Consider the following 12,808-nt stretch of genomic DNA (forward strand, 5'->3'; position numbering starts at 1 on the left):
AATACTCATCATCCCCTCTACAGCACACCCCCTCCCCCCATTCCTGAACGACCACCAACTCAGGCTGCTAGCTTGGTGCAGGCATATCTGCACATAGTGACCACTACTCATATCTAGTAGGCAATGTCACCCTAGGCAGTGTCAGGATTGCAAACTATGTATCCCTTGCATGTAAAACCCTATCACATTTTCGTAAATCCAAAAAAATCAAAGGTTATTGGCTTGTTCAATTTTTGGATATCCCTCATGGGATAAGTATCCTGTGTAAACATCAGACTTGGTATCACAACATGATGTCCAGTCCTGTAGACATCTGGGCACAAGTTGTATGTGCAGTAGTGGTTCACCAGACTACTCAGCCTCCAGACGGTCATGCAGAACCTACTACCCGGGATCAAACACCTACCCGTGATGCATGGCTCCCCACATGAATTATCGAGAAAATATACTTTACACATTCGCATAGTGACAGTTGGATATAGGGTGATTAAAGCACTGACATAAGCAGGGTACCTCCTGTCCCACTTTGTGAGGGACAAGCCCTGTTTGGATAGGTGTGTCCTGGCCAAGAATGATACAAGGGCAAATGTCATGTGATTGTAGGAAATAACTATGTACCATATTTCATGTAACAGCTGCCTAAAACTGTTAAACTGTTATTTCTGTATGTAAAATACATAAATCTTACAAGAAACAGAATAAGCAGTTAAACTGCTTCAGGAATAAGCTCTCATCTGGGAAAATAATTAAAGTTCTAAACCCTGTACTGACCATGGATATGTGTCGGCCTAAAAAATCTGGTGTATCCCGAATATATCCCATCCTGGACATATGAAAATGTGGCAACCCTACCAATGGTCAGAGCATTCACACAATAACTGGCCAGCCTCTTAATCCCTCCTAAAACCAGTGACCTTCGGAGGAAAGGTGTTGAATGACACTTGAATGAATAATGACAATAATTAAGAGTAATAAACACTTTTAACTTCAGAAAATAAGTATTAATACATATGCTCTGAATCTGTCAACACGTTTCAAGTTAATAGTACTAATATTGTAAAAGTGTCCATGATTGTCCCTGATTTGTCCTTGCCTTGTCCCTGTTGAAATTAGTCCCTGAGTGTTTGAGAGGTCTGTACACATATGTACACCGACCAACTGTCACATTTGTTGCCAGTACTATTCAATCCCTGTAGTGAAGTCATATATCCTAACTGCCATCCATGCAGAATGTACCACGGATGGTGTAGTGGTTAAACCGGTGACTAATGTGTGTCTGTTTCTGGGTCCAAGCCATGTGAGGGCTGCTAATTTTATGTGATGGCCAGAATAATATCCTTTGGATATAGGGAGATAAAGGCAGCGGGGATGTGCGGCAGACATTCAACTGTATGGGAAATGTAAATAGGTATGTAGGTGTATATGTATGTGTATGTATTTATATATATATATATATATATATATATATATATATATATATATATATATATATATATATATATATATAAATGAATGACCATGGTCACAATAAAGCATTTGTAACGAATGTGAAGGGAAACACCTGCAAATGGCTGTAATCCATAACACCAGGAAAGGCATGTATGTGCAAATATAAATGGCAGGAGACCCTGTGAATACACGAGGAGGTATAAAATGTGTGTAGGGCCCCAAACACTCTGGAGAGGGCAATGTGTAAAGGTGTGTCATGGCTGTGATATCAGGTGGACAATGGCTGTTATGCATGGAAACTCAACACGGTTGGGGTGGAGAAACTATGGCTATGCGATTATGGATCCAGGAGTGCCAGGGTTGGTTGCGCCGGTTCCAATGGACTGGCCCATGTAGGCCAGCTAGTATGTAATAGGTATATATGCATACGCACATGCAGACAACAATATGTTGAAGTACATTCTCTGTAACACATGCACTCCATTTATTGACATAAATAATATGAATGTGCACAGACAAACAAATACAGTAGCTGGAATAATAGGCTGTGCAGACCAGGATCAGGTCAAATGACGCTGTATCACATCACAATTACTATTAATACTCCATACATGAACATATTGCAACATCTGTCCGCTGTATAACATGCTAAATACCGATTACAAGTTAACCGAAGCGAAGTGTCGGTGTCATAATCAATAAGGCAATAGTATGCTGTTGAAGCAGATGTAAAACCAAATACGCATGTGTAAGTGCATATGGCCGGGAAATGTATTGGTCAATGGACACACACATGTATGTATATATATATATATATATATATATATATATATATATATATATATTTATACAAAAATATGTATATATACATACAACATATATAGATATATACACACACAAAAAATATATAATATATACATATATATATATATATATATATATATATATATATATATATATATCTATCTATGTTACTGTAGATATACACATGTATATACCTAGGTTACGGTACAGCAATTATGGGTAACATATGTTCAGACGGGGCATATGTTAGTGGGAGGTCCAGTTAACTAACGCCTACCTCCCACACCACTCCAGCTAGACTGGTGAGGCATACAGACACGCAATAAAGGTAAATACACCGCTGCTTTCCAGACCACTGGCAGGAAAGCACCAGTGGGAGAGATCTGCAAGGTCTACACTTTAAGCATGGATCATGGGGTCCCTTGTGGGACACCAAAAATTTCCCTAATAGAAAACCCAATCATGATTGATGCGACTAGGATGTAGCCGTACACGGGACAGTCGGTTGTACAAGTCTGATAACACATGGTTTGACAACACGTATGACATGTGTCCTGAGATGGGGAGAGTGTGCAGTGTGTAGGGATGTGTTCATACCCCAGCTGCGCTCACAGTAAGTATTTGTCATGAGTGCTGTAGAGGGGTGTCAGGTAGGTGAATCATGGGTATGCAATATGGGTGTAAGTGTGCAGGTGTTGGTTGGCAGAGATGTACTAGGCCCGCCCCGTGGAAGTAATTAATATTCCTATGTGGGCATAGCAGATGCCCATACCTCCCAAACTATAGGAGCACATCAACTGGATAGTCCGTAAACCATTTGGGGAACACATAGGGACCATATCAGTGCCCTGTACCCGATTATCATGGATGTCTGTGATTACGAATCAGAATCTAACACAGTCCTAACTAAACCCTTCCAGAACTAGTGATATTAGGTCATCAGGTGGCAGAATACATATAATGATTGACAACATATATATATATATATATATTTACACATACACACACACACACACACACACACACACACACACACACACAAAAAAAAATATATATATATATATATATATATATATGTATATATATAAAATATATATGTTACTGTAGATACACACATGTTTATACTTAGGTTACGGTACAGCAATTATGGGTAACATATGTTCAGACCGGGCATATGTTAGTGGGAGGTCCAATCAACTAACGTCTACCTCCCAGACCCCTCCAGCTAGGCCGGTGTGACATACAGACATGCAATAAAGGTAAATACACCGCTGCTTTCCAGACCACTGGCAGGAGAGTACCAGTGGGAGAGATCTGAAAGGTCTACACTTTAAACATGGATCACGGTGTCCCTTGCGGGACACCAAACGTTTGCCTTGTAGGTGAATCAGTAATGGTTGAAGCGACCAGGATGTAGTTGTACATGGAATAGTAGGTTGTGCAAGTCTGATAACAAATGGTTTGACAAAGCGTATGACATGTGTCCCAAGACAGGGAGAGTGTGCAGTGTGTAGGGGTGCATTCATACCCCAGCTGCGCTCACAGTAAGTACGAGTCATGAGTAGGAGAATCATGGTTATGCAATAATTGGCCTAAGTGTGCAGGTGTTGGTTGGCAGAGATTTATTAGGCCCACCCCATGGAAGTAATTAATATTTCTATGTGGGCATAGCAGACGCCCATACCTCCCAAACTTGAAGAGCACATCTACTGGATAGTCTGTAAACCATTGGGGGAATACATAGGGACTTTATCAGTGCCCTGTACCCGATTATCATGGACATCCGTGATTACGGATCAGAATCTAACACAGTCCTAACTAAACACTTTCAGAACTAGTGATATTAGGTCGACAGGTGGCGAAATACATGTAATGACTAATGACAACATGTATGAGTCATAAACAGTATGTACCTTGACAAGTGTGAATGAATACATAAGCCCTGTGACTGTCAATGTGTCAGGTTAATAGAACCAATCATCTAAATGTGTCCCTGAGGATGTTGATACAGTGTTCATTCTCCCCCATTCGTATGTGAGGTCTGCTAGTGGCAGAAAGTGCATATTCCGCAGACTACCTTAGGTAGATGATAGCATAATAGTTTGGAGTTACCACCTGTTCGCCTTTATGAGGGACAATTCCCTCTGGGCAGTTGTGTCCTGCAAATAAATGTTATTATGGCACATGGCCTGTGATTTCGGGCAAAGAATCCATATATTAACTGTAGTGGTTGCATAAAACGATTTTGTTGTATCTGAAACACCTAGATGTTATAGGAAACAATATTAGCAACTATAAAGCTACAAGAATAACCTTTACTTATGCAAACCATTGAAGTACTCAATTTTCTACTGGCTGTGGGTATGTGTTGCCTTGCCAAATCTGACATCTCTACATATAGCTCCTATAGGGCTGCCACCATTCCAAATGGCCAAAGTGAGACCTGCTCCGTAGAAATGTCAGACGTACCATGTCAGAACATACCTACAGCCATACATAGTACAGAAATATACGTATTAGCACAAATCAAAGCTTAGTCTAGCAGCAGTCAAGTTGTTTATGCTACTTCACATAACATATAGAAGTGTCATTTATACAATAACTGTTACATGCAACTATTAGAGAAACGTAGAATATAATATTGTCCTGTAATCAGGACATTTACTATGCCTAGATTATTCTTGCATGACACATACACCTAATGAGGGACTGTCCCACGCAAAGTGGGACAGGTGTTAATCCTAAAGTCTCACTATGGCCAATTTAAAAAGTGGAAAACCTACAATAGGTATGTGGTAACATGACCCGGTGGATGGAGGTGGTTCCCAAAACACATTTACTTGTCTGCATTGCAGAGTATCGATTCCCATGTATCAGCCAGATGGGAGCAGATTTTATGAAGAACAATCATATAATATGATTAACTCACTGGACAGGCCACCGATTCCGTACAGTCGAACGCCATGCCATCGCCTAATGTTCAGCAATACCCGATACTGTAATCATGTAGTCTGATGTAAAAGGCATCACAAGGGATCGTGCCCACCCAGCGTGAGTGAAAAATGCAAGCACCAATGTCGGTGAATGTGCAAGTGAAGGAGCGAGCGGGTGTAAGCGTGTTTGGCTACCAGTATGCGAGTATTGCACAGTTAAAGAAATGTGGAGTCTAAACAAGTATAAGAAGCTGTAACCAGAGGTCAGCAGTGCTTAACAATACATAAACCAATGCACAACTGCTCTCAACTCCTGCAATGTGCCTTACTCACTCTGTATCCAATGGCTTTGTTCTGGTCGCAAACAAAGAACCGTCCTTTGCAAGTGTTGGTAGCAACACCCTGCGCACACAGCTAATCTGAATTACCAATACACCATGGCAAATATACAGACAATAGACAGTACCACACACATACTATAAAGCACAGTCATCCAACAGTATAGCAATGTACCGGCAGATATGTCTGGACCACTGGTGTTTGCAGACCTGGCCGCCTTGTGTTTAAGTGTGTGAGCATGCCCTGTATGGCCATTACCCATGTTGTTGACTGACATTACCATCATACCTTCATGTGTTTGAGTATGCCCAGTATGGTCAACTGGATCGTATGTGTTACATGTCCAGGTAGTCAGTACTGTGGTGCTGACCCCTGCATTGTACACTGATAGGTGGCATGCTGTATCTGCAGGGTATCCATCGGTCATGTGGCATTGACTGTTGCTACATTTCTGCACAGCATGGGGGACATCCAGCTGTATCCACATTCCTACACAGCACCGGGGGGGGGCACACATGACTGTTACATGTGTACATTGGAAGCGGGGCACAGCTGACAGTTATACACTTTTGCTACTACTGTACTGGTATGTCAGGTACTCCATTTCAGTGTGTGGACCTACATAATGTGCTTGCTAGAGGCATACCAGTGTACTCCAGATCCTAGCTTTAATTACCAACATATTGGTTTTAGACATCCTAGCCTTCACAACCTACATCCAACTGCCTGGCCTGCTGTAGTCTGTCTGTGTGTGTCTGTGGGGGGGGGTCATCCATTGGGCATATTCAGAGGCCATTGTACAGCATTTGTCTGTGTTGGTCTACACCTGTCCAGCTGGTTGAGACTTGTGTGGGCTGTATGGACACACATGATGTTCAGCCCATAATCTCCAGTGGGTTAGGACACCCTGTGTACTACTGGCTACTATTGTGATCCCGGTATGTGCTATAGATGTCATGGTGCCACTATGGACGTGTACGGTCCGCTGCCCTAACATTCGGCCACCAAATTCACTTGCATGCTCACATCCATACCATAGCTACAGATAAAAACACATTCTAATACAACTGCCAATTGGTAGGTTGATTGACTTACCTTGAGGGTGTGCCGGACCTGAGGATGGTGCTGGAGGGCTGCCTATGTCGGATGCACACAGTGCACTTCCTATACATGGCTGAGCACAGGTAGTGTCATGTTTGGCATCCCTTTTACTGTCTGTGTGAGTCAGAGAGGGTGACATTCCCTGAGTACCTACTGTGTCAGTGCATATGCTATGCATTGCCTCTTTGCCAAGGCCAGGTCATACTGAGCACACCTCCTTTTGCCTACTGGGTCCAGCACAGATAGTTCCTCCTCCGATTCACTCTGTGCCTGTACAGGCCTTGGCATTGGTGGGGGGCTGTGTGGCCCTGCCCCATGCTTTTCCTGCTGCAACTGTGTCCATAGGATCATACTGTGTAGCATAACACATACCATAACAATTTGGGTGCATGTAGCTGGTGAATACTGCAAGGCTCCACCGGATGTGCTCAGATACCAGAACCATGACCTGAGCATCCTAAAGACACGCTCAATTATATGTCGTGCCTGTGCGTGTGCCTCATTATGGCATAGTTGTTCAGGTGTGTGTGCATTTCTGATAGTTGTCATCAGCCACAGCTCCAGTGGGTACCTAGCATCCCCCACTAGGTGACCATAGGGGATGCCCATATTGACAAAGGTGTGGTACAGCTGTGTCAGATGCCATATATCAGAATCATTACAGCTTCCAGGGCAGCCAGCGCACACATTCAGTATAATGCCCTGGGCATCGCATACGACCTGGCAGTTGATGGAGGGGATGCCCCTGCGGTTAATGTAGGCCCTACCCCGCTCACCGGGCGGTGCTTTGATGCCTACATGTGTGCAGGCTATAGCACCCACTACCCCAGGGTAGTCTGCCATTTGGTGGAAGAGATGCATATTACTGGTCAACACCTCATGTGTGTTTAGGAAAAGTACATGCGCACTGGCATGTGGTGACATGGCATCTAGGAACTGGTGGAATACTCTGGATGCAAATGCCTGTGAGATCCCCATGATATCCCCAGTTGTGCTTTGGGAGGTACCTGTGGCTAATATACCTAGGTCTACACATACCTTGGTATCCACTCGGATGGGTTTCCCTCGGCCTCTTCGATGTGTCAGGTGTGGCCGACACAGCTCAACAATCTGCTGTAAGAGGTGTCTGTCCACCCCATAGCGCTCCACTATCTCCAGCTCATGTAGCCCCTGATAGGTTACCCTGGGTCTGTAAAGTCTTCTCTGTCTTCTCACTGAGGGTTGTTTGGCAGCATTCACATCCTCACCACCCTCAGCCTCCTGCACATGTTGGTCTATGTTGCCTGCTGCAGCCCCTCTCATTTCGTTGGATTGTTTCGTAAAATTTCCCCGCATGTATACACCGGTGGTGTAGAGTGTGGAAAAAACCCATGTGTATGGTGCTTGCTCACTTTATTGTAGTGCTCTGGGCCGGGCTGGACCTGTAATCTGCTGATTGTGCTAATTATCACCTGTTTGCGCAGCTTGTTCACCTTGACTACTTTCCTACTGCTGTTGCTCTTCCCAATTGCACTAGGCAGGTACAGACACACCCCTAGCTTAGGCATGCTAAGGCAGGAGCAATGCTGAGACACAGGGCTCCAATGTATGTACAGTATGCCTGACACCCTCCCCCCCATGATTTCACCTATATTCGAGTCCTGCACCTGGCTATCTATACACATACACTCTTGGGATCTGCATCACACCCTGGGGATAAACGGGATTCACTATTTTCCACCTCGTTTGCATAGTATTGTCTTCTAATGCATAGTTACATGACCCATACTGAGTCTCCAAAATAATAACACCTGCTTACTGTCACGCAGATCCGCACACAACTGGTTAAAAGCACCTTACTATTACCATATTTGATGTCCCTTGTTCTTCCCAGCAACAAAATAACTGGTCTCTACACGCCTCGAGCCCAGGACACTGCAGACCACAGATGATGTGCTTTACCACTAAGCCATGGCAGATATACATGCATCTGAGGTGATCATGTACAGATCATCCAGCACAGGTATTCAACAGTATAGGACATGTATTCCATCATGTAGATTTATGTGTACTAATGTCCACATATATATATATATATATATATATATATATATATATATATATATATATATATATATATATTTATATATATATATATATATACATATATATATATATATATATATATATATATATATATATATATATATATATACTGACACACACATGCTGACATGGTGTATTGACAAGTCTGCCATGTGTGGACATAGTTGCCAGGCAGCTAAGATATGTTAGCAGATGTGCAGGGGTGCCATCCGTATGTCCTTCAGTGACCTGTCACACATTACACATCATGATTTTGTGTGTATACACCTCAGTGAAGTGGGTCATAATCCACAGTATATATGTATTGTGTATGCACACAGTCATGGCTATGCACACACAGTGCATAGCCATGACTGTGCATAGCCATGCACACAGTCATGGCTATGCACTATGTGTGCAATCCACACTGTATAGCAATATAGACGCCTCATGATTCCATACAATGGCACTGTGTCTGTACGTCACATTGTATAGCAATATAGACACCTCATAATACCCTTCAATGGTCATGCACATCTGCTAAAAGTGCATTTTATCTGCAGGGCATACAGACAGCACTGCAATGTGACACCATTACACCACTGTACATGTGTCAGGACCCCATTGTGTCAAACATGTATGCATGTCAATGCACACGTCTGCAGATTACATGTCATACTACATGTTAATGTCAAGGTCATATGCCTCACATCAGCCATGTGTACTGTTAACCTGTGCTGGTCCACATGGTGTAACACAGGGATGCATGCTTACTACCATGATTGTGTGAAATGCATGGCTTCTGCTATGACACATGCTTGCTGTTGTGTGCAACCCAGGGATGTATGATAACTACCACTATTATTGTCTGAGCTGCATGCTGTCTGCTGTATCACATGCATGTTGCATGCCTTCTGTCAAATCACATGCATGGTGTGTGTGTGTGTGTGTGTATGTGTGTGTGTGTTTGTGTGTGTGGGTGTGTGTGTGTGTGTGTGTGTGTCTGTGTGCATGTGTGCGTGTGTGTGTGTGTGTGTGTGTGTGTGTGTGTGTGTGTGTGTGTCTGTCTGTATTGTAATGTAGAGTCTTTGTTTACCTTCACAGGTGAAGTAGGTGCATTAGCCTCCTGTGGTCCATCTGATGTTAGTGTCCACACAGACTCTAGTAGTGATGATGAACATATGCTTGAGGCACAGGCAGTGTTGTCAGGGGCTGAATTTGTACCATTGGTTGCCATTCCACCTATATCCCCCTCATCCCCACACACATTTCTCATGCCAACACATACCCCCTCACCAGTGGCCATAGAGGAAGGACAGTTAGCATGTGGTACCTTGGAACAGGAATGTGTGGTGGCTATGGAAGGTGTGTATTCACACACTGGAGTCAGTCAAATGACTGGAGATGTGCCACGCAGGCATGTTGCCAGTGCTGCTCGTAGGAGGTCCTCTGGCCGACATGCCCCTGCAGGACAGAGCGCAGCAGCTGGTGTCACCAGATGCATGTTTCAGACTGTAATGGTGGCACAGGCATGTGCTGAATGGCAGAACAGGGAAGGGCAGAGGCTTCAGAGGGCTGCTATCCGTTCTTTAAATGACAACATCCAGGCATTGGCAAATGCTCAACAGCAGATCACTGATGTTTTGGACAGACGATTGGGTGACATGGTTGGAATCCTTGACTGTGGCATGACAATCCACGAGTGTGAGCTGTCTGTGCTGGAACATCTGGTAGGAGTAAGGCATAGGGCACATGGCCGTAGGCCAGCTACAGCACCTGGTGCAGATCTACGTGAATGAGCTACCTTACATGCCCGCTCCCATAGTGGCGGTTGCAGCAGCAGTGCAGCTGGTGCTGCGCTGTCCACAACAGGACACAGCAAGCCATGTGGACGTGGCCCAGGATGGTCCCAACGGGGACACGGTTCCAGTGGACATGTGTCATTGAGGAGTACCCAATCTGTATCTCTGCCTGGTAGTGCCCATGCAACCCCTGGCAGGCACAAGTCATGTGTCCATGGCCAGACACCGTGAGCTGTAAATCCTGGTCTGTACAGTCTGGAGCTGTCAATAATACCCCTGTATAGGCCAGACACATGGCAGAACTGTGTGCACACATACACACACACACACCAGAAACATCTGTATGGCACCGCAACACTCACATGCATAACAACCACACATGGCCAATTAGATCACAGGCCCTAACCCACACACATGATGTCATCCACTGGTGCAGCCTAGGCCCCTGGCAAATATTATCACCCTGTGCATATGATGATGCATGTGCTGCATCCCTGTCATCCACACCATTGGTGCAGGGACACGGTCATATGGTCTGATGCACAGGGTGACAGAATATGGTGATACATGTAGATTACAAATGTTGTGTACTGTTGACATGCAGCAGACATACCATGTAGTACAGGTTTAGAATGCATTGTTTTCTGTTCACAGTATGTGTCTTGGTAAGAACGGTAACAGCATGTTGGTAATGATGGCCTGCTTCCCTACTTCAGGTCTAATTGCATGTGCCATTGAGTACCAGTGTTTGCAGTTTCCCATGTGTAAATGTGGACTATTCACAGGCATGTATGGCAATACCAGCATGCTATACGTAGCTTCAACCTTACTGTTAGAAAGGCTGACATTCCCAATATGTCTACACATCTACTGATCCAGAAGCATGTGAGCTGTGTACTAAGCTACAGTGGCTAGAGACATGAAATACATATCAGGTGACATCACAGGTACAGTTATATGGGGCGGGGAGTTTACATAGCGGTCTAGCTGATGGCAAGGGTAGAGGCCAGTTGATAGCTTGAGGCGTCACTGTGTAGCAGTAATACACATTCACATTACAGGATGAGAACACACAGCTACACACACACACACACACACACACACACACACACACACACACACACACACACACACACACACACACATGTATTTGAGCATATGTATTCAGACACAGTAACACGCCCACACTCACGGGGTTAATGACACTGTAACAAACACACACACTCACTTGATAGTGTTGAGGTGAGGACCCCTGCCTATATGGTAATCACCATTACATTACTGTGCACCCACATGACGCGATACAGAGAATGAACATGTACAGGCAGTCAGTAATGCCTAAGATTGACGGCATCAACAGGGTAGTAGATTGCATCACCTGGAGGGGTTAGGGGTCCTGCCTGTTCACTATGGTAACATACATCCTCACTCCATGGACCAGACAGCCATACATACATACACACACGCACTGTGGAGTCCACAATTGAATGCACCTATGTCATGCACATACAGATAGCTCACATGTGTGTGATATTCACCGCTCCCCTGCCTATGTCTTGCTTTCTACACTACAGTATGTACAGAGCTCTACAAAAGTGTACAGGGATGTGTAACAATTGGGATGTATTCCCCATCATATGTGGCATATATGGACACACAAGCAAACACACATGGCAGTACTGTGAATCAAACACTTGTTATCTTATGATACATATGACAGGCATGCAGCAGTATTGCCCACATTACAATGTGTACCGATGCTACCTTTGGCAATTGTGCTGATATATGCACGCGGGCGGTCTTAAGTGTTACAGGTGTCAAGTTATTTACAGTCAGTGACACCCTGACCGCTGTGTAGGTTGTATGTCTTCCCCTTCAATTAAGAGAAACATAGTTTAGTGTTTGCACATGTTATGGTAGGACAGCTTGTGACACACCTGTAAGCTGTCTTCAGGAAACATCCATCTTCAAAGTTGGCCCACCACTTTATGTCCACACATCCGTCCATACCTAATATACATCTTACAGTACTGTCAGTATTTCACCATATACAGTTGGCAATGATGGGGCTGCACTGCAACGGCATGTTGTAGTAAGACACAGATCACCTGCAAACATCAGCCACTGCACACCCATGGTAACTGAATGCACACCACTACATGTACATGTGTGTAGGTCCTACATTCCTTTTGTTTAGCCATGTTTTTAGGCATTGCAATTGGTGGACATGTGTGATGACATACATGACACATGGACTGTTGTATGATATGATGGTTGTCATGGGTAACCAGTACAGAGGGAATGTTAACTCAGTCA

The sequence above is a fragment of the Protopterus annectens genome, chromosome 4.part1, assembly GCF_019279795.1.
Source record: "Protopterus annectens isolate FY-2018-M chromosome 4.part1, PAN1.0, whole genome shotgun sequence".
Lineage (NCBI taxonomy): Eukaryota > Metazoa > Chordata > Ceratodontiformes > Protopteridae > Protopterus > Protopterus annectens.